Source organism: Malaclemys terrapin, chromosome 6, assembly GCF_027887155.1.
Source record: "Malaclemys terrapin pileata isolate rMalTer1 chromosome 6, rMalTer1.hap1, whole genome shotgun sequence".
In the NCBI taxonomy this organism is placed as follows: domain Eukaryota; kingdom Metazoa; phylum Chordata; order Testudines; family Emydidae; genus Malaclemys; species Malaclemys terrapin.
Window position 1 is genome coordinate 8,936,437 of NC_071510.1, and position 23,794 is coordinate 8,960,230.

The 23,794-nt window shown below is 49.4% G+C and overlaps 1 protein-coding gene across 1 annotated transcript in view; it reads right to left on the bottom strand.

Annotated features, from left to right (window-relative positions):
- CPLX1 (complexin 1) overlaps positions 1-23,794 on the bottom strand; it is a 196,803-nt gene that overhangs the window by 14,967 nt on the left and 158,042 nt on the right. The gene's annotated exons all lie outside the window — the stretch shown is intronic.

The window sequence follows — 23,794 nt, forward strand, 5'->3', positions numbered from 1 at the left end:
ACTTACTGACTTGCTGTTCAGTGTCTTTGAATAGTCGGTGTGCCCCCCCCCCCATGTCGAGTTGGCAGTGGATCAGGTCTGCCTTCAAGTTCTCCAGGCTGTGTGCTGGGACCAGATTTGACCCACGGCAACACTATGTCAAGAGTAGGACCAAGCCGCTGGTTCTGAGACGGTAAGTTCTCTGAGGCACATACTGTGTTTTTATTAGATATATGTACAGCCCCTAGCACAATGAGATCCCAGTACTGCCTGGGGCCTCTGCTAGCTCCTGCAACACAAATACTACTTAGAGCAGGACCAAGGCACAACCATGGGGATAAGCAAGCCCAGCCACTCTCCACGGCACTTCTGCAGAGTACAGAAAATGGGGTCTGGTGCTTTAACAATTACAAAGCTATTTTGGGGGAGCGGAAATCGCTGCAGGCCCATTCAGTGGTAGGAACTAATTATTTCTGAAGAGCAGGGCTTGTGACGTGTCCTTGCTGTTGGAGCTTCGAAACAAAACAGACAGCAAGAGAGATGGCCAGAGCGAGAGAATGAAAGACATAATGGATGAGCCAAATGACTCCTTAAAAGTAATGGACACAAGCTGAAGGGAAGGGAGAAGACGCAATTATAACAGACAGGAAGCACCTGCACTGGAAGTTAGAATCCCATTTCCTACTGGTTTTCATACACACTCAATTCTGCCTCCCGATCACTGATACTTAGAGTATCCAGGTTCCGCTCCTGGACCAGTGATGTTGTATATTGTTGCACAGAACATTTATTCCTGGGTGGGAAGGGAGGACTGTTTTGCTTCACCAAGCAGTGCAACAATTTGCATCCAATTCTTTATATATGCAAATGGTGCAAAGTGCTGGAGCTACACACACACATCCACACACCAGGCTCAAGGCATCAACCCCAAATACACCTGCTTCCTGCTTCCTCCCAGTACAGCTAGAACAAATTAGAGCTGTCCAATCTATTATAAGCACCCAGGATGCTCCATTAGACACAGTCATCTGCTTTGCGAGACCCTGCTTGCCAGGTGTGAAGAGCTCTATTTTCCTTTTCACAGTCTCATCCATCATCTTCTCAATGATTGCAGTAGCTCTGGAGTGCTCCTAACCCAGCAGCACATGTCTGGGCATGTTATGAGAAAGGCCCCATGTGGATGTTCCTGGCTCAGTGCTGGGAGGAGCCGTTAGCTCGGCATTCCCAAGTGACGTTGATGCCGTCAGCCAGCAAACGAGAACACCCGTCTGCCTCCTCAGAGGAGACTAGGAGCTCATCTGCAGCTTGGAGAGGCTCAGGGATTGTTACTGCTCTGTGTTGCTGAATTTGTGCTGGTTGGACACGCAATTCTGAGGATTGCCGCATTGATCACAAGAACCTTCACAAACCATAAAGCAAAGTCAAGTGACATTCAGAAGCTAAATCCCCAGTGGCTAATTCTTCTGGAGGTCAGCGATTGGCAGCTGAATTATTTAAACTCTCCCTGTATGGGCCCTTCAGAATTTCTAGGGAACCGCTCATAATGAATTAAAAAACGTTTGAAATGTGTTCTGTCTCTGGCGTGTTACATTTGTTTTCAAGTAGGTGCAGTTGATCTTCACATTACAAGTCTATGCTGTATTGTACATTTGATAAAAGTGCTCAAAGTACTTTGAATGTAGTACCCACTAAGAAAAAGTGACAGAGCACAGTACATATAACCACAATAGGAGAGTGAAATCAAAAGGTATCGTAGGAAGTCTTCAGATATGTTAAGGCTTGTTATAAAGAGGACTGTGATCAATTGTTCTTCATGTCCACTGAAGGTTGGACAAGAAATTATGAGCTTAATCTGCAGCAAAGGACACTTAGAAAGATTTTCCTAGTATCTAACCTAACTATACAGGTAGTTAAGCTCTGGAACGGGCTTCCAAGGGAGGCTGTGGAATCTCCATCACTGGAAGTTCTTATGAACAGGTTGGACAAACACCTGTCAGGGATGGTCCAGGTTCTCTTGCTCCTGCCTCAGCTCAGGGGTCTGGATTAGGTGACTTCTCGAGGTCCCTTCCAGCCCTACATTTCTATGATTCTATGAAGTGCTATTATTGCCCAGAAGACATTAAGTCCCTCTCTAGCCCAAATTCACTTTCCCAGTTGAGATCCACTACCACAGAGGCTGCTCCCTCTTCAGCCTATGTTCATACATTGCCACCTTCACTATAGACGCTACGCACCTCACATAAGCGACCGCCCTGCAAGGTAGGGTAACATTATTCCCATTTTACAGAGGAGAAACTGAGGCCCCTGAGATAATGTGACCTGCCTGAAATCACACAGGAAACCAGTGGCAGAGCTAGGACCTGTCCAGTGCCTTACCCACAAAACCATCCTTCCTTCTCTGTAGATACCTTCACACTCACTGAAGACTCTTCTCAAACAGAAGCGCACGTCCTGCTCACCAAAATGACGCTGTTTGTCAACTGTATTCTTGGGAATGATGCCAGAGACCCACTGACTTTGTTATTGTTTCCTTCCCCAAGCCCTCTGCTCTCTTCTGATCTAACAGGGGTGGGGAGCCTGCTCTTCCCTGGCTCTCTAAAGGAGAAGAAATATAATGAGGTTGTGCTGACTCCCCCTAGTTGAGCTTCAAAACAGAGCTGTCAGCCGGAGAGATAGGAAGGGGGCCAGCCAAGCATGAAGATGACCTCATGGACGTGTTAAAGCCGCAGCTGGGGAGAGCTGAGCATCTCTCAGCAGCCAGCCGAGGAAGGAAGCTTTCAGAAGCAGCAGCGGACCTGACGTCAGGCAGACGTCTCTATTTCTGCGATTCCCAGGTAAGGTGTCGTAGCACATTCCCCTCTCCTGTGCAGCCCATATGTGGGAGTTACACTGGCCCCAATGCTGAAGTTCCCAGTGGGCCTTGCATCCTCTGTGCCCGTGGTAGAGCAGCACTGGGAGATGGAACGGGGGGCCCCTAGTGAGTGCGGTCACATCTTGCTCTAGTGATGGTCTCGGTGACTCTAAAATCTATTGCTGACCAGTAGCTAGCAGAGCATTCATCCAGCTCATGTGGCAGAGGCCAGGGCTTTTCTTGTTGAAGATGCTGGATCTGATCTCCAGGGACCAGTGGTTCATTACACCATGAGCTCTCTGAACTCCTGGGGGCAAAGCTGGAGGGAACCCGGCCCTCCAGGATGACCTTCCTCTTGGATAATGGAGCCAGCTATCATGCTTCCATCAGTGCTCTTCCAGGTGTGGTGCCATCCGGACGGCACAGAATTTTTTCGGGCAGACGGGGACATGGAATGTTCGCGGACGCACATTCCAATGGAATTCCAACGGCGCATCGGGTCAATATGTGTTCAGCACCAATGATGCCATTGCAAGGAAGCCCAGAGTGTTGCTTTGCGGCACGTCTCATAAAGGAAGTCTGTCTTGAATAGCTTCCGTAAGGGGAAGGGATTATCGGACCCACATTTTGACAGTGCGTTAGGCTCATCCAAAGGTTCCGTTTATTTATTTATTTATTTATTTTTCAATGGCCTCTTCCAATTTTTCCGCATCGGTTTTGCAGTCCGGGCAGCAAGGCACAGTCCTGCTTTGCTAAAAGCTCCGGTGAGGTGAGCTAGGTGATTATCTAGTACTTGTTGTGAGGCGAGTTCGGTTTTCTAGGCAGCGCTCTTGGGATTTTGTTGAATACAATCAAACTGTACCATTCCCCCTTGTGTGCATCTTCTCATTATAACACTCTGCCCGATAATACATCTGAAGAGACCATGGGGCTGAGTCAAGACTCACTAAAATCAAAGGTGATTAATCAATTATTTTCAACCCTTTGAATTGAACTTCACTCTGAAATTCAAAAAATGCTTTTAAATCCCATTAGAAAAGCAAGGAAGAGTAAAAACCCTTTTATGGGAAAGAAGAATAAAGCTTCCAGCAGCAAAGATAATTCAATAAGATCATACTGCATGTTTATTTATTTGTCACAGCCTTTAAACAACAATAATGCCCAGCTCTTTCCATCGGTAGAGCTCAAAGCACTTTACAAAGGAGGTCAGGATCATTCCCTGTTTTACAGAGAGGGAAACTGAGGCACGGGGAGATGAAATTACCTGCCCAAGATCACCCAGAAGACCATAAACAGGAAGAACATGCAGGTCACCTGACTCCCAGTTCAGGTCACCTGACTCGCTTCTGATGAGCATGCAGGTCACCTGACTCTCTTCTGATGACTGACCCACCAGGCCCCAAAGAAGTGAGAGAATGGGTCAGTCATCAGAAGAGAGACTTTGGCTCAAGGCACCTGGGTCCTATCCTGATTCATTGTATGAGCCTGGACCAGTCACTTCACCGCTCTGCACATTGACAGCAGGAGGTGATTTACGGCGGGAAAGGGGGCTGAATTTATTTAACGTTTGTAAAGTACTTGGAAACCGTTGAATGACAGTCTCTGTGCAAGAGCAGTTGTGGTTGCATCTTGAACAACTTGAGGTAGCAAAATGAAAGATAACTACAGTCTGAAAGGGGTCCTGTCGTGCCTTGTAGGACCAGAAGGTATTTAAAAAGCTTTTGGTATGGCAAAATTTGGTCCACAGAGCCTTTGTGGGGTGAGTTACTGAATAATAAAGACCCACAAATGCACCAACCTGCAGCAAACTGGGAGGCAGTATAGCCTAAGGGATAGAGAACTGCACTGGGAGACAATGATTCTATTCCCAGCTCAGCCACTGGCCTGCTGGGTGACCTAAGGCAAGTCATGGCGCCTCCCTGTGCCTCAGTTTCCCCATCTGTATAATGGACATGCTGATACTCATCTCCTTTGTAGTGCGCATCATCTTTATATAATGCAAACAATACCTAGCCCTTACGTATGCTAGAGAGAGTGTGATTTCAAGGGCACTGCTTGTGCTTGAAATGACCAAGGAGTTATTTTCAAAATTACTAAAATCCCGTGTCGGTCTTAAACTAATCTCTAACTATTAGGGGTTAGGAGGAGATTGACCCCTTGTGGGGCGGGGCAGACTGCCCCACATTTACCTACTGGGGGTTTCTCTCACCTTCTCGGGAAGCAGTTGGAGCTCGCCATTGTTGGAGATAGGGCTATTATTATTATGTACAGTACGATTGGATCTAGAGTTCAGGTCGTTACATGGCCCCCACGTGCTAGGGGCTGTACAGACACAGTGAGAGACAGTCCCTGCCTCGAAGAGTTAATGTGAAATACTGAAGCAGGTGGACCATGGGGAGGGTAATCTGCTGCCTATATTGCTTGGATAGACTCGACGGAAGAGGGCCTACGGAGCCTCTGCTCTCTGGAATACATCAGGGTGGAGGGGGCTGTTTTGAGGAAGGTCTGGCTACGTCTGCCCGTGCTGCCCCACTCCAAGGTGAGAGTGTTGTGGTTTACAGGCCTTTCTATCCCTGTAGGCCTCACAGCAGGTCAGCAAACGAGAGCTAGTAGTAAAACGAACTGTAGCTGTCTTGGGGCTGGGCCTTCCCAGTGGGCAGGCTTTGACTCTGCAATGCATGGATGCCCTCTGGTCTCAGGGCAGGTGGGAGCTTCTTCTGTTTCTCTGGGGGAGGTGTCTTTTTGCTTTATATAAATAACACCTTGGGATTTTGTTAAAGCCAGGCCCTGAGCCATGAAATAATCACCCTTACCCTTATCAGGTGCTCTTCCTCAGGAGAACACTATCACTCTCCCCCTTTCACAGATTGGGAAACTGAGGTGCCCAAAGTTACTGGCAGAGCCAGGAATAAAACTCACATCTCCTGAATGCCACTCCAATGCTCAGGCCACACAGCTGTGCTACAGTGCAGGGTAGGAGCTATATATGAATAGGTGCTGCTACTCTTAAAGCAATGCTCGCATACACCTCTGCCTGCATTACCCCAACGAGCTAGGCCATCATATAGCTATCATCACCACAGCAGGAACCCTGTATTTCCCCTCCCCGACCAGTTAATATTCTGCCATGGGCAGGATTTATCCGTGAGCCTAAACTAGCCACACAAGCCTGCAGACCCAGACCAGTGTGTATCGTAGGCATTCCTAAATTACATGCTTTCCGTCGATTCGAGTCACTAATCTTGTGTCTGTTGTGGCTAGATGTTCTTCAGCTATAAAATGAAACGTAAACCAAGTGCTTCAAACTCAAATATGTACACAAAATCATTTGTCTTTTAATAGCCCAAATTGATGCTGTCGATAAGTGCGGGGAGTCTTTTGTTGCAGGTTTTTGCTGTGCCACCAAGGAAAGCCTTTCAGGTCTCCGTCTTTATTGCCACAAAAGAGTCCTTTGTAAATGTGAACACTGCCTCTAAAACCAATTATAGCTGCAAGAGCTGCATAAATAGGCCTGTGCCGCATCCAAAGTACAGGCTAGGAAACTAGAACAAAGGCGGGATGGACAGGACAGCTGACTCATCGGCACAGGAGAATATGTAAAGTTTGATTGTTGGAGGAGAGCAGCCTTGAGTCAGAGCTCCGAGCAGCGCCCTGTGACAACGCTCTGGAGAACAAGGCATTGGAACACGAGCACTCTGGAGTAGTGGTGAGTTCACTGCAGGGATACTGGTGAAGAGGCACAGAATAGAGAGGAAAGCGTATAGTGAAAAGCAGCCCGTGAAGAGGGCACTTCTGTTCAGATAAGGGATGGGCGAGCTAGTCTGAATAAGACAAGAACTGATCTGAACCTCCATTCATCCCTTGAACTGAACTTCTGCAAAGGTTCAAAGAAGTTTCTACTTGCTACCTTGTGTCTTAGGATGAAGCCTACTCAGCCCTCCAGCACTGAGTCAGAAAATGTGTCCTTTAAAATGAATGGCTTAGGACAGGACGGGGGCAACCAAAGAGGTTATTGTCCATTCCTGTTGGGATCTAGGGAGCAGGGGGCAGCCCCAAAGTGAAGATGAGGCAGTGGGTATCTGAAATCCCCTAACAACACCACTACGGTGGGACCTGCAACATGCCCATGTCTCTGGAACTACCACTTCCCTACAGGTCCTGAGCAGTGGCTCCCCATGGCTGCTAGGCTCCGACCAGTTGCTGCTTTCACCCCAAAGCACATCCGCCCAGGGCATCCCAATGGAATGGGAGCTATGATGGAGCTGGGACAGAGGAGATCAAGCAGTGGGGGCTGGAAGCATCTTGTGCAATGAAGAAAGGTATTTTTACTGTCAGCTTTTTCCAAACTGTGAAATGTATTTGGTAACAGAGCTGGTAACAGAGCCAGTCTTTTCCAATTCTGACATTTTTTCTGAGGAAAACAAGGGATATATGTACTGCAAAAGTTTTTGAGAACATTTCCCCCATTTTTTTGACCAGCTCTGTTTAAAACTTACCACGTCGCCAAGGCCTATTGCTCTCCTAGGGTTGTTAGTGATAGGAATGGCAGCTTATCTTTTGACATTTGATCTTTGATCTAGATAAGTTCATGGAGGTAGGTCCATCAATAGCTATTAGCCAGAATGGGCAGGGATGGTGTCCCTAGCCTCTGTTTGCCAGAATCTGGGAATAAGCAACAGGGGATGGATCACTTGATGATTGCCTGTTCTGTTCATTCTCTCTGGGGCACCTGGCATTGGCCACTGTCGGAAGACAGGACTCTGGGCTAGATGGACCTTTGGTCTGACCCAGTGTGACTGTTCTTATGTTCTTTATTTAGGTTGTGATTTTCAGAGGCTCAATAAGGATGAATGGAGTAGGGTGCCTGACCTCACATAGGCCCCTTTGAAAATCCCACCCTTAAATTAAATATTGCCACAATATTTCAGATGAATTATTCCTTCTCCTGCTGGATCTTCACATGTAGGAATCTCCTCATTTCCTTATTCCCTGGACATCAGCGCCTCCAGATCTTAATGCCAGAAAAAAAGAGGGAAGGAAATCGGACTCCGGTGCATAGAGTCACATCCTGTTGAAAGACAGGGCCCATCACTGAAGATGCAACATTCCCCAGACGATTGCCCATCAATATTTCATCAGACACCTGCCAGCAAACTGAGGCAGCCCCCAGGACGGCACATTAGTATTCAATGAAGACAGGTGGAAACTATATTTGTTTGGCCATTCTGGCTGTGTTTAGATTTTGGATTGCCTGGGATTCTCTCCACGTCAGCGTTTTCAAAGCAGGCGTGGGACTCTCTATAGACTACAATCCATAATAACAGGCGCTGGCTGTGCTGCAGTGGATGAGAAATAAGAGCACGTCTGAAAGGCAGGATTCTGGCTGTAGAAAACTGTTTTGTTTTAATTAATTTCATTAGCAGCCATTAGTAGCGTTGCTCCTACTTTGCTCGGCAGCTTTCCCTGGTGGAATATCTTCAGGGAAGTTTGCATTGCTTTTCTTTTTTTAACAACACTTGAAAAACACAGACTGTGTCGAGACCGAGAACGGTGCCAGCAGCAGCAGCAGCAGCACAAATGAGTCGGAAGCTCAAGGGCGAACATCCAACACAGCAACCACAATGAGCCGCACAGTCGCAACAACAGGGATTGTTGTAAGAGGTCTCCAGGACAAATGGCAGAGATCCTGGGTTGTCCCGTTAAAGGTCACACCGCTGGCTATGCCCTCAGGGCCCAAGCCTCCTCTATGAGCTGACGAGGTCTCTGTATGCCATTCCTAACAGGATATTACCATGAGCCTTTGATCTAGGGTGGAGGCAGCGATCTGAACCAGCCCTACACCTGGTACAGAGGACTTCCCCTTCCACGCCAGCTCAGCTGTGCTAGCTAGTGCGTTATGGCGATGTAGCCAAGGGTCCGCCCACTCCCTGGCCTTGCCCACCCATTCCCCACCCACCTGCACGGGAGAGGGATGAGCTGCGGCTGTTCTCCCATGCGCACAGCGGGGTGATGTGAGTGGTAGAAGAGAAGAGGTGGTGATGAGAAGAGAAGTCAGGAAGGTGATTTATGACTGAGCCCATCATGAGCACACCGTACGATGTAGCGCCAGACCAACCACCCCTCTCTCCTCCGGTAACATCTCTGCAATCAGTGGGATCCACCCACCTAAGCGTACAGTGGGCCAGGCCGTCCAGCCCCTCACATGCCAGGCCAGTGTTCTGAGGGCCAATCCAGATAGTAACTCCACCACCTCAGTCAACTGGGTGAATCTGGGGTGTTTGTGGCCGTAACAATAACTTTCAGCCTGGATCCTGTTGCGGGTTGCTGGGCGGTGGAGGTACAGTCCATACTGCCTGTCCAGGGAGTAGCTGTCCCTGTCCCCTCCACTTCAGCCACGTGCAGCCGCATGGGCTTTCTTCTGAGCCCATGGAGGCCAGGCCGGTTGCTGGGGGTAGCTTAGGATGGCTCCAGCTCCACTCCCTTCCTCAGGAGCTGAGCAGGGACTCCTGCTACACTGGAAAATCACCGCCCCTCAGTAGTGCTCTTCTGCCTCCACAGCAACGACACACCCAGAGCTGGGGGAGGACTAGTGGGCCACACGGGGAGAGACCCACAGGCTCAGGCTCAGATGGGCAGGCAGAGATCGAGGTGGTGAACGGAAGAAAGGAAGAATGGAGGGCGGGGAAGGGTGAAGAAAGGCAGCTGGACGGAGAGGTTTGGAGGCTGAGGGGCAACTGTCCTAGCTCCACTGGAGCCAGTGGGGTAATGACAATTTACACCAGCTGAGGATCTGGCCCTGAGAGTGAAGGACACACAATACAAGTTAGAGCCAGACCAGGATACCCTCCTCTCACACCGAATAGCCCCTTCCTCCTAGGGCTGGAAGGGACCTCAGACTTCTTGAGGTCATCAGTTCTCAACTGTCTTTCCCTGCTAAGTAAAGGACCTACATTGTCCTTCATCTTTCTCTTGCTCCTAATGTATTTAAAGAACTTCCTCTTATGGCCTTGTATGTTCCTTGCCAGGTGTAACCCATTTTGTGCCTCAGCCTTTCTGATTTTGTCCCTACATGCTGTTGTCCCCCTCCTTAGTAATTAGTCCATTATTCCATGTTTTGTAGGATTCCTTATTCATCAATAGGACCTCAATGTGGGTAAGGGTAGGTACCCCAATATGGCCCCAGGTGTTTGCAGGATGAGGGCTGCATATTGCATAAGGAAGCACACCCCAAATATCTAGTCACGTGCGGCCAGACAGCGATCCCCTTATTCCCCGTGAGGAGTCCCCTACGCCACAACGAGTCCAATTGAAAGCAATGGTGTCAGGTACCACACTGTGTGGGTAAGGGCCCTGCAATGCTGCAGCCAGGTAACACTGTGAGAAGCTACCAGGCCGAGCCGCATTCCCTGAAAACAGTGAGGTGTTTGTGCTTAGATTCCCTGCAATGCAGTCTCGGCCCCCGAGGGATGCCGCGTTCAGAACAAGCACCGTTTCTTAATGTAAAAAAAGCCCCACGCCCATCCCCGGATTCCTTAACACTCAGAAATGGAGGCACGTTCGTGCAAACCACAGCTATGAGCATATCTGTGTAAAGCAAAATGTTCTCTTTGATTAGCCTCACTGCCAGTGTTCAGCCAGCCCTCCCCCAGCCCCAGCGAAGAAGGATGTGACCTGTTCTTTAACAGAGATTTCACAATAGCTGTTGGTGAATTATTGATCATCGAGCACAGGAAAACTAGCTTGACCTATTTCTCATATTCTAAATGAGCTACTTCTGCAAGGTCATGGGAGGAGCTGAGGCAACCGAATGCTTACTTGATTTTAGCTGTGCTCGGAAAAGCGGTACGGCTAACACAGCAAAGCTTTTTGTAGCAGCTTCGCAATTAGATCGAATGCAGTTTAATAGACGTTCCAGTTTCCCAACTGCTGTCTACATTTAGTGCGATACTTTAGGAGGGTAAACAACATACAACTGCTTTGCACAGGAACCTACAATACAAAAATGAAATAAAAACTCCCCTTTCTTATTATCATCTGAACTGAAGAGCCCCCGCTAAGTTCATGACTCTCTCATGTGTTAGGTACTATTCAGACACATAGGAAGAGACAGGCACGGCTCTGAAGAGTTTACAGGCTGAATAGACAAAGGAAGACTAATACCATCAACTGAGTCACAGAGACATTCAAGGGCCTGCCCAGGGAGTCTGCGGAAGGGGTGAGAACTGAAAACCTGTCTTTTCTACCCCAAGGTGGTGTCTTAACTCCCTTCTTTGAGGTGCTACTCACGGAGTCTATAAATACCCTGGAATTTGAAAATAATTATCCATGTGGCTTAGTAATTGTTTGGAGAATAAGAAAGGTTTGCAAAGGATCATTAGTCAATTATTGGCAGCTCTGGACACTTGGACAATTCAGCATGCTGCTGCTTTCTGATGAACATTCTTTACAGGGAAATTTCGCTCGCCTGGGAACTCATGACAACTCCGATCAAAGGGGCTGCGCCTAATGGAGAAGCCAAGCAGTGGGTTTTAGCATCAGGCATATATGCACCCCCTTTTTGTGCTACAGTGCCCCAGTTCTATTCACGGGAGCTTCCTGTGCTCTCTGATGTCACTTCCTCGGTTCCCTCCGAGTAAACATAACGCAAGGCCATACATTTAGCAGAAGCGGATTATTTTGGGTCATGGGGGTTCCCTTTATAATCTCAGCAACCGAGTGGGGAATAGCAAACGAACAAATATTTAGAATCTGAAGGATCGCCGGTGTAAGATTAGTGACATTTGGGACCCAGGCCAGTTGGTTTTCCCCAAACATTTCCGTGAAAAGGCACAAGCACCGGAGTGAAATCAAAAGCACCCAAACACAGAGGAGCAAAGTTACCCTACCTGGAGGCTAGGCCCTTATACAGGCACCACTTTGGACTCTGATCTTGAATCCTTAATGTCAATGAATTTGACATTGAATTCAGTGAGCGTACGATCAAGTCCAATGCTTAATTTGTGCCAGGGCTTGCCAGGACTGAGCCCTGGCACCTCTAGGCTTGGCTATTCATAGCCCTAGTGGTTCATAGACCTGGCCGCTCTGGGCTTGGCCATTCATAGCCTCAGACTCTCTAGGCTTGGCAGATCATAGCCCTGGCCCCTCTGGGCTTGGCCATTCATAGCCCAGGCCCCTCTGGGCTTGGCCATTCATAGCCTCAGACCCTCTAGGCTTGGCAGATCATAGCCCTGGCCCCTCTGGGCTTGGCCGTTCATAGCCCAGGCCCCTCTGGGCTTGGCCGTTCATAGCCCAGGACCCTCTGGGCTTGGCCGTTCATAACCCCGACACCGCTGGGCTTGGCCGTTCATAACCCCGGCACCGCTGGGCTTGGCCGTTCATAGTCCTGGCACCTCTGGGCCTGGCCGTTCATAGCCCCGGCACCTCTGGGCCTGGCCGTTCATAGCCCCGGCCCCTCTGGGCTTGGCCGTTCATAGCCCCGGCCCCTCTGGGCTTGGCCGTTCATAGCCCCGGCACCTCTGGGCTTGACCATTCATAGCCCAGCCCCTCTGGGCTTGGCCGTTCATAACCCCGGCACCGCTGGGCTTGGCCGATCATAGCCCCGGCACCTCTGGGACTGGCAGTTCCTAGCCCTGGCACCTCTGGGCTTGGCCGTTCATAGCCCCGGCACCTCTGGGACTGGCAGTTCCTAGCCCTGGCACCTCTGGGCCTGGCCGTTCATAGCCCTGGCCCCTCTGGCTTGCCGCATCAGTTATGAAAGTAAAAAAAAATGGTGTGAGCCCTGGCACCTAATTGCTTGAGCCTCAGCAACTCTTTCATTACAAATTAAGCCCTGCTCAACCCCCTGGTCCATAGGGGAATGTTGTGGGGGAAGGAAAGCTGCCAGAGCAGCTTCTTCCCATCAGTGCTACTGGGTGAGGAAAAGCCTCGCCAAGAAAGAGTCCCTATGCCATGCTCTGTAAGCTCTCCATAACGAGATCCCTGAAATTCCAGAGCACAACCCTTCTTCCTCGGCAGGGAGACAGCCTACCACGGCCGTCCTTAATGCTGCCTCAGGGACTCGGAACCGCAGCAAACACATGCAAAGAGACTTCGCTGAGCTCTCTGCTTGGGGCACGTGCTCACTGTCACAGGGTGGCTTGCCTGTGGGCTGGAGAGCTTGTGTCCAAGCCAGCCCTGACTACAGAATGAGGCCCCCTGCCCGCTGGGAGGGGATCAGGAAATTCCCCGTAAAGAGCAGAAGGTGGCTGCCGTTAGAGGGGAGCTCCGGAGGCTGTAGTGAGACTGCAGAGAGGGAAGCCCCTCAGACCGGGGAATTCCTGCAGATAGGAAGGGCGGGGAGTAGCCCGCTAAGGCAGGAAGGGCTCTGACCAGACCAAGGGAGTTTGGGCTGCACCCAGATGAAGGCAGGAGGGAAGGCATCTGTGCTTAGCCTTGAACTTTAAGTTAATACATCAGATTCTGAGCTGTTGTGATTGGATTGGAAAAATCCTGATTGGAATTTATTTGGGGCTCCAAAAAGGGAAACTGAGGCACTGTATGCCGGGCGGGCAGCCACTCTCCTACACTCACACAGACCTTTCAGAGAAAGGGCTTGAAACGCCCATCAGGCTTAGCCCTGTGACACTGTGATCCCATTTATTTACTGTCACCACAAAAGTCCTCGCCATAAGCAGCTGCTTGCACAATGAAAAGGGTGCGTTGCAAGACGCCACAAGTTAATTTGTTCTATTGAGCCCCTACATAATTTGTTAGTGCCCTTGTGGCACCGCTGCCGGCAACATTTAAAGAGCCCTTTAAATCCACGACAAAGAAATAACACTCCAGATGGGATCAGCGCTATCTTTGCAGGATCTTTTTGTGTCCAATATTAGTTGTAATTACTGCAGCAAAGGGCTGTGCCTATATTCAATTGCAGCTGTTTTTAAGAACCATTCTTTGATGGACTACACACAGATCGGTACAATTTTACGCTCATTTATTTTCTTTTCATTCTTGACTCTATGAAAATGCATCTCAAAATACAAAGGCAAAACCTTCCTAAATTCACCTGCCAGCCAACTAATTGTGACCACGAAAGCCTCATTAGAAAAGGATGGTGTAATTGTACCACTTCACTTTTGGCCCTTTGCAGTACTATTTCAGGGCTGGGTGACAGAAACTCTGTTGAGTGACTTCCCTTCTGAGCCGCTCCAGTATCAATCCTGTATCCTATATTGGCCAGGGCTGGATTAGAAGTGGGTTTCCCATCCTGGGAACATTTTTGACATTTCAGATTTTTTTTCCCCCCATCCTGAATCTTTTTGTGAACTAAAAATCCTGGTTCAGGAAAATCAGAAAGTTTTGTTTCTTTAATTTAAACACGTTTGGTTTGATTTCAATCCTCCCACCTTTTTACAACTTTTTTGAAAATTTACTAAAATTTCAAACAAAAAGTCATTTTGACTCAACTCTCCTCCCCCCTCCCCAAAGAAAAACCTTTCTGGGTTGACAATCTGAAAGTTTTTTTAACCAAAACATTTTTGAGACGAGTATTTCATCAAACCTGATATTGTTTTGCAAAAGGTTTCAGTTTCGGTGATTTGACATTTTCAGATGAAAAAAAAACAAATTGTCAGAAAATTTCCAACTCATTCTGTCATTACAGGCAGATCTTTGATTGCCCAGAGATGAGCTATAGTTGCTAATCTAAGTGTTTGGGCAATTCAGGAAGGGAGGATAAAGGTAAGATTGAGTATGAGAGACAATTAGCTAGAATTAAATTTAGGAGACAAAGATGCTCAGCTGGTGTAAAATGGCATAACTCTATTCAAGTCAACAAATCTGATTTATGCCACCTGAAGGTTGACCCATAGTGGATAAGTCTATACTCCAATTGTTACCAGGGTGTATTGAAAGTGGTGGGGAGTTTTGTTTTGGGGGGGGGAGGTTCATATTCATAGGGTTAGGGCCCCTTATGAACAGAATGAAAGAAAAAATAGCCTTATTATCAAGTGCAAAAGAAAAGATATGGCATTTCCCGGAGATCCACACTTTTCATAGGCTTGTCACTTAACCTCAGTCTCTCTGGTTTCCACCCATAATACGAGGATCATATTACTTACCTACCTCACATGGTTGTTCGGAGGAGTAGTTGATCTATATTTAGAAAGTGCTGTATACATGGTGAGTTATTTTTCTTTTTCTTTCCAACATGGCATTTTTAAACAGTATGGATAGATGACAAATGGCTATCTGTGATCACTCAGTCTTTGATATTGAGCTGTCTTGTTTTGTTGTAATTCGACAGACAAGGTAGATGAGGTAATATCTCTTATTGGACCAACTTCAGTTGGTGAGCGAGACAAGCTTTTGAGCTTACACAGAGCTCTTCTTCAGGTTAGATTGGTCAGATAAGTCCCATACTACTGCTTTTGGTCCCTGCGTGGTTGAGTATACATGCACTTCTAGCCTAAGTATTCCCGGGCGTGAATTTACAATCTGTTTTTAGTGAATACACATGCAGGTGCTGCTGAAATTTACTTCCCCCCAAAATTCATTCCAAGCAAGGTCAACTGTCTGAGAGCTTGCAGAAAGCCAAGTCAGAGATTCTGAGATTCCAAGGCTAGACACGACCATTGTGATCTTTTAGTCTGATTTTCTATATATAGCACAGGCCGGAGACCTGCCCCACAATATCCTGGAGCAGGTCTTTTCGAAAAACACCCAGTTTTGATTTAAAAATGGTCAGCGATTGAGAATTCACCAAGATCCTTGGTAAATAGTTTCAGTGGTCAATTACTCTCACTGTCAGGGCCGGCTCCAGGCACCAGCTTGGCAAGCAGGTGCTTGGGGCGGCTGCTCCGGAGAGGGGTGGCAGGTCCAGCTATTCGGAGCGAAGGACCTTCCGCCAAATTGCCGCCGCAGATCGCGATCGCGGCTTTTTTTTTTTTTTTTGTGGCTGCTTGGGGCGGCCAAATCCCTGGAGCCGGCCCTGCTCACTGTTAAATGGAATCTATACTAGGGAGACACAATGCAGTCAGAATAGGGGCAGGAAGTCCTGGGGTCACCAGCTTGCTTTCTGCCTTGTTTACACCGCAGTAGCAAACTGTCCAGGATTAACTTCTTGACTCCTACGATCCCCTTAGCGTGGCTTATTTTGCAAATGGTTACAAGGAATTCGGGAAGAAGGAGTAAGACAATGTAAAATGACATTCTGGTCTGTACTAACAGTGTAAGAAGGGCTGGCCAGAAAACGAGAATTCTGTTCCACAAAACATATCGAGAGTTTGGAATTTGTTTTCATTCCGGTGTGAAACAAAACCAAAACCTTTCTAAGCCTTTTGGGGGGAAAAATGGAGTGAGAGACCACCCCCTCTATTAGAATAGCCAATAACCTGGCGGTGAGGGCACTCATGTGAGCTGGGTGAGGCCCACGTTCAAGACCTTGGTCCATATCAAACCGAGCAGGGACTTGTACTTTAAGGCCTGGTCTACACTTAAAAATTAGACCAACTCAGTGATGTCACTCAGGGCTGTGAAACATTTCAGCCTAACCCCTGGCGTTGACACGGCCAGGCTAATGGAAGAATCCCACCTCCCAGAAAGGTGGATGAACTACACTGACAGAAAAAACCGCTTCTGTGGATGTAGGAGACGTCTACACTACGGTGTGAAGTGGCGTAGCTGTGCTGTTGCTAGGGTGACCAGACAGCAAGTGTGAAAAATCAGGACAGGGGGTTGGGGGTAATAGGAGCCTATATAAGAAAAAGACCCAAAAATCGGGACTGTCCCTATAAAATCGGGACATCTGGTCACCCTAGCTACTGCAGCGCCTGAACTGTAGTCATTCCCTTCGGCACCCACACGCCATGGGATTGTCCTCACCACTGCCCTGTTGGCTATCCTGGAATAGATCTTGGTCTGCCTTACCGTAAATTCCATCTTGGCCCTGAGCTGCCTCCCCAACAATATTTTTGTCAAAAAATTGACACTTTTCTATAAGTAGGTAATCAGTGTTGCCGAATTTGCATTTTCCGATGAAAAAAGGTTTCGTTGAGACGTTCCTGGCGAGCTCTCGGTGTGAGCAATGGACTCTTAGCACGTGGCCAGGAGCACGGGAAGCTTGGCTTAATTGTCTGCCAGTTCCCTGAACTCCAGTCAGATGTTTTGACAGATCTTAGACTATCTTAGTGGATAAAGGAGGCCGCATGGCCCAGTGGAAAGGACCTGGACGGAAGGCTTGGATTCTGTTCCCAGCCCTGCTACTTACCCTGAGGGAGACGCTTCCCCTTTCTGGGCCTCTCTTGCCCTCAGCACCCTTTGTCTTGTCTAGCCAGATTGGAAGCGCTGTCAGGCGGTGACTGTCTCTCACTATATGTATGAACAGCACCTAGCACCATGGGGCCCTGATCTCCGTAGGGGCCTCTCTGTGCTACCTTTATACCAGTGATAACAGCGAGGTATGTGCTGCATTTGATTTACACCTATGTAATCAGCCAGTTTCCACATGTGGTGAAATTTATCCCCTCCAGGGGCGCCAAAGAAAATTATTCCTGAAATCATAGAAGAAAACAAACATGCCTGCTTTCATTAAACAGTGACAGCCAAGTCAGCCTCTGTGCTGAAGCCCTCCTCAGCCGACACGTGCCTCGCAGTCATGCTGAGCGAGGTAGGATTTGAGGATGTTAACAGCCCTTGAAGACTGAGCCGAGACTTGCATGACCAGGAGGCCCCATTTTAAGGTCCCACTTTAGCCTGAGGCTAGGTCTACACTACCGGGGGGTGGGAGGGTCGACCTAAGCTACGCAACTATGCTATGTTATGCTATTCGCGTAGCTGAAGTTGCGTATTTTAGGTCGACTTACCTGGCTGTGAGGACGGCAGCGAGTCGACCGCTGCCGCTCCCCCGCCACTCCGCTTCGGCCTCTTGCCGCGGGGAGTTCCGGAGTCGACGGCAGAGCGATCCGGGATCGATTTTATCATGTCTACACTACAGGGCCGGCTCTAGGATTTTTGCTGCCCAAAGCAAAAACAATTTTGGCCGCCCCCCCTTATTTAAATACCCCACCCCCGGCCCCGCCTCAACTCCGCCCCTTTCCCAAATCCCCAGCCCTGCCTACTCCCCCCAGGCTCTCAAGCCTGGGAGGGAAGGAGGGAGGGGGAGAAGCGGCGCCTTGCCGTGGCCACTCGGAGTCTCCCCCCCCAGGTTTGAGAGCCTGGGAGGGAGGGGGAGACTCCGAGTGGCTGCGGTGCGGGCGCCGCTTCTCCCCCTCCCTCCCAGGAGCCCAATCCTGGGAGGGAGGGGGAGCAGCGGCGCGCGAAACGGCTGCTCGGGATCTCCCCCTCCCTCCCAGGTTTGAGAGCCTGGGAGGGAGGGGGAGACCCCGAGCCGCCGCGGCGCGAGAAACAGCTGATTCGCGCGCCGCTGCTCCCCCTCCCTCCCAGGTTTGAGAGCCTGGGAGGGAGGGCGAGTAGCAGCGCGCGAATCAGCTGTTTTGCGCACCGTGGCAGCAGCAGCGGAGGTGAGCTAGGGCGGCCGGGGCACATTTTTAGGGGCAGCATTCTGGCGCCGGCCATGCCGCCCCTAAAAATGTGCCGCCCCAAGCACCAGCTTGTTTTGCTGGTGCCTAGAGCTGGCCCTGCTACACTAGACGCGATAAATCAATCCCCGATAGATCGATCGCTACCCGCCGATCCGGCGGGTAGTGAAGACGTGCCCTCAGATTCAACTCCCTAGACTCCCCCTTGCCCTTGTCTGTGGAGCAGCATCACGTTCTTCTATGGAAACATTACAATAAAAAGCAGCTTTTTAATCGTTAGGCATCAGGCTCCCTGCTCCGCTGAAATAAGGCAAACGGAGAGCGTCTCCCCCTCGATAGCCTCTTCGCCTAATCAAGTCCGTCTGCAGAAAAGGAAAGGGCTTTGAAATATGTTTGGATGCCGCTGCTGACAGCGGGCGGCAGCTGTGAGGTTCATGGCAGCACGTCCCAACACGTCCCAGTGTATGTTATGCCAGGCACTATCGTTTCATAGCTAACAGCCTGTGAGAAAAAACAAAAACAGAAAAGGGAAGGATAAACTCTCTGTAGCAGGCTTCTTCTCTGCTTACTCACCAATGGATTCTATTGGCTTCAGTTTCAAACTGATCTTCCTTCATAGCCCATCTCCCTGAGAAGGAATCTGTTTTAGCCCATGGGGCTTTAACACTTTTCAACCCGACTCTGATCAAGCTACAGGTAGCTAGGCTGGCTGAAGGGTGCTCGCGTGGGTGTGGAATTCCTTCCCTTTTCTCAAGCCTGGTGAAATGTGCGTCTTCAGTTACTTGGGGAATCTTATTTCCATTTATACCTCTACCCCGATAGAACGCTGTCCTCGGGAGCCAAAAAAATCTAACTGCGTTATAGGTGAAACTGCGTTATATCAAACTTGATTTGATCTGCCGGAGTGCGCAGCCCCGCCCCCCTGGAGCGCTGCTTTATCGCGTTATATCCGAATTCATGTTATATCGGGCTGCGTTATATTGGAGTAGAGGTGTACTTGACTTTCGGAGCAGGCGTTTCTGCTCATCACAGGACTGATAATGTTCTAAAAGCTGCAATACACACCAGCCTTTTACTCCGGACAATATCCAGAGCTGCACTGTTGCTGCAACCCTGGAGGATCAAGAATATGGTGCATGAGAGGGAACTGTTCTACAACGCATAGATCAGAGTGGAGTCCGACAAAGAGGTCCTTGCTATGTATTAGTGATTGTTATCGATAGCTTCAGAATAAAAGTCTCCTCCATCCTTCTCAAGTCTTTTGGGACTTGTCTGATCATTATTATTATTCATTTTGATTTTGCCGTAGCAGCGAGATCAGGGCCCCATTGCATTGAGAACTGTGCAGACATGTAGGCAAAGACGATCCCTGCTGTGAAGAATTTAGAATCTAGAAGGACAAGATGAAGCAGCAGGTGCAAATGGCCGGACCTCAGAGAGAGAGAATGAGGCTGTAATAACATCGGTGTGTTTTCATGTAGACTAGCTGTGGGCCACGGTAGCTCACCATCTGGGTAGCTGCTGTCAGCTGGCAGGCTACTCCGGGCATCACAGCAGAAGTGAGCCTTATGCAGGATAAGGTGTTGGCTTTCCACATTTTGGGCATTTTGGGGGGAAGTTTGTGCCAGACACAAGAGGCAGCACAGAGAAAGCACCAAGGCCCCTGCTGAACCGATTTGCATTTTGAAGATAAATCAGACCTAAGCAATGGATAATGATGTCTGTCTACAACAGATGCTGATATGGACTTGATCACCACAGCCACTGAGGGCCTCCAAATGTGTTTATCCTCACAACACGCTGGCAAGGTGGGCAGTGCTATTACCTCATTGTACAGATGAGGAACCAAGGCACAGAGAGGCTAAGTGGACACCTAGGATGAATGGCACCCATAGACTCATAGAATCTCAGAGTTGGAAGGGACCTCAGGAGGTCATCTAGTCCAATCCCCTGCTCAAAGCAGGACCAATCCCCAACTAAATCATCCCAGCCAGGGCTTTGTCAAGCCTGACCTTAAAAACCTCTAAGGATGGAGATTCTACCACCTCCTTAGGTAACCCATTCCAGTGCTTCACCACCCTCCTAGTGAAAAGGTTTTTCCTAATATCCAACCTAGACCTCCCCCACTGCAACTTGAGACCATTGCTCCTTGTTCTATCATCTGCCACTTCTGAGAACTGCCTAGTTCCATCCTCTTTGGAACCCCCCTTCAGGTAGTTGAAAGCAGCTATCAAATCCCCCCTCATTCTTCTCTTCTGCAGACTAAACAATCCCAGTTCCCTCAGCCTCTCGTCATAAATCATGTGCTCCAGCCCCCTAATCATTTTTGTTGCCCTCCGCTGGACTCTTTCCAATTCTTCCACATCCTTCTTGTAGTGTGGGGCCCAAAACTGGTCACAGTACTCCCATTGAGGCCTCACCAATGCCGAATAGAGGGGAATGATCACGTCCCTCGATTTGCTGGCAATGCCCCTACTTATACAGCTCAAAATGCCTTTAGCCTTCTTGGCAACAAGGGCACACTGTCGACTCACATCCAGCTTCTCGTCCACTGTAACCCGTAGGTCCTTTTCTGCAGAACTGCTGCCTAGCCATTCAGTCCCTAGTCTGTAGCAGTGCATGGGATTCTTCTTCTTGTCTTGTTGAACCTCATCAGGTTGCTTTTGGCCCAATCCTCTGATTTATCTAGGTCCCTCTGTATCCTATCCTACCCTCCAACGTATCTACCACTCCTCCCAGTTTAGTGTCATCTGCAAACTTGCTGAGAGCGCAGTCCACGCCATCCTTCAGATCATTAATGAAGATATTGAACAAAACCGGCCCCAGGACTGACCCTTGGGGCACTCCGCTTGATACCAGCTGCCAACTAGACATGGAGCCATTGATCACTACCCGTTGAGCCTGACGATCTAGCCAGATTTTTATCCACTTTATAGTCCATTCATCCAGCCCATACTTCTTTAACTTGCTGGCAAGAATACTGTGGGAGACCATATCAAAAGCTTTGCTAAAGTCAAGGAATAACACATCCACTGCTTTTCCCTCATCCACAGAGCCAGTTATCTCCTCATAGAAGGCAATTAGGTTAGTCAGGCATGACTTGCCCTTGGTGAATCCATGCTGACTGTTCCTGATCACTTTCCTCTCCTCTAAGTGCTTCAGAATTGATTCCTTGAGGACCTGCTCCATGATTTTTCCAGGGACTGAGGTGAGGCTGACTGGCCTGTAGTTCCCCGGATCCTCCTTCTTCCCTTTTTAAAAAATGGGCACTACATTAGCCTTTTTTCCAGTCATCCGGGACCTCCCCCGATCACCATGAGTTTTCAAAGATAATGGCCAACGGCTCTGCAATCACATCCACCAACTCCTCTAGCACCCTCAGTGCATCCAGCCCCATGGACTTGTGCTCGTCCAGCTTTTTCTAAACCCTCCTGTCTCTGGCTGTAGCCTGGGCAGAGATTGCACTTGCCTTTAGCCCTCTACCCTTTCACAGTAGCCTCATACATCTCTATATGAAAAGGATCATTCCTAGCTGTTCTCTCCAACATAGCAAAGGTGACTCTGGGTTACATTAAATGCAGCCACCACATGTGTGCTGGACGTTAATGCTCAAATGGAAAGTTTCCCAAACTACGGGTTGAGACAGGGCACCAGGGGAGGTCACAAGACTGTCCAGCTTTGACCCACAACTCTCCCCCTCCCTCCCATCCCGGTTGAAGCAGCTCCTGTCTCATAGGGGTGTAGGGTGACCAGACGTCCCGATTTTATAGGGACAGTCCCGATATTCAGGGCTTTGTCTTATACAAGCGCCCATCACCCCCCACCCCCATCCTGATTTTTCACACTTGTTAGCTGGTCACCCTATAGGAGTGGCTGGGCTTGGGAGCTGCGACCTGGCCCTGGACCCCAGGGGCACAGAGCTACTCAGGGTTGGCCTGGCTACTCCAGAGTACGGAGTGCCCCCCCCAACAGCCCTGCGGGAGAGAAGCCACCACTGCGGAGATGAGTGCCGGGTGAGCTTGCTCTGCAATGCCTCCCCCCAGCCTCCCACATCCTGGGGGCAGCACCCAGCTCCCCACCCCCAGGCCCAAAGGGAGTTGTGGCATGAACGTGTTTGGGAACCATTGCTCGGGTGTGATCCAGTCGTACTGGGGGCTCTCCATCCTCAATCAAGTTCCCACCATGCTAGTGCCCAGGAACAAATATCAGCACTGCAACCAGGCAGCAGCTCGTAGAGGAGATCCAGGCTCTCAGCAGAAACCCCAGAGGCTCAGGGTTTGTTCCTGGTGTAAAAAAGTTGTTAGGTACATAGTGGTCAAAACTCTTGATCCCGCCCCCACACCAGCTGAGGGCATTTTTATCTCTGTGTGTAATTATTGTCTGCATTCTCCAACGAATGAGATGCAAACATCTTTCACAACTGCTAGGCAGATCAGGGCAGAACACTGCTCGGGTGCATTGGGATAAGCTCTCAGCATCTCACGAGGAACCTGTATAGAAAGGCTCTTGTGTATATATCAGATATTTTGTTTCTCTCCACAGACAACCACATGAAAACGAGAGCCTTGGTTCCCAACTCTTAGGCCTGGTCTACACAGGGTGGGTGGGAGGGTCGATGTAAGATACGCAACTTCAGCTACGGGAATAGCGTAGCTGAAGTCGACGTATCTTATTTCGACTTACTTTCCGTCCTCAAGGCGCGGGATCGACAGCCGTGGCTCCCCCATCAACTCCGCTACCGCCGCTCGCCCTGGTGGAGTTCCAGAGTCGATGGGAGCGCGTTCGGGGATCGATATATCGCGTCTAGATGAGATGCGATATATCGATCCCCAATAGATGGATCGCTACCCGCCGATCCGGCGGGTAGTCTGGACGTACACTCAATCTAGTCCGTCAGACCTACTCCTACGGACCCCATCGGAAATCCTATGTGGCCAGAACCTCGGCAGCTCTAAATGGGCCTTGCTTGACTGACTTTACTGGAGCTACACTGACTTACACCCTGCAAGGATCTGCCCAAGGAGTCCAATTCTGCAAGCACTTAGGCACCTGGGCGACTTTATGCACGTGAGGGCGTCCCATGGAACTCACACAAGTCACTCGCTCACGTCCGTATCAGCAGGATTGGGCCTGTAGGCCTCTCTCCGCAGCAGGCAATTGTGAGGTCACAGAAGCTCATCGCTTCAAATGGGGAACACGCAGCAGGAGCAGAGGGGCTCTTGAGAATCAAAGCCTCGGGCGCGATTCTCATCTCCCTGGCACCCGATTTACCCTGTTGTAATGGCCTCCACTTTCGCTGAGCTACTCCTAATTTACGCCACCTGGAGATCAGACTCAGGCCCACTTTTTATGCAAATGTCATTAACAAGGGAAGAAAAACACCACAACTGAATAAAGAGGAAGAAATTCTTCTAATCATAATATTTATAAAGTTTCCAGGTGTCAA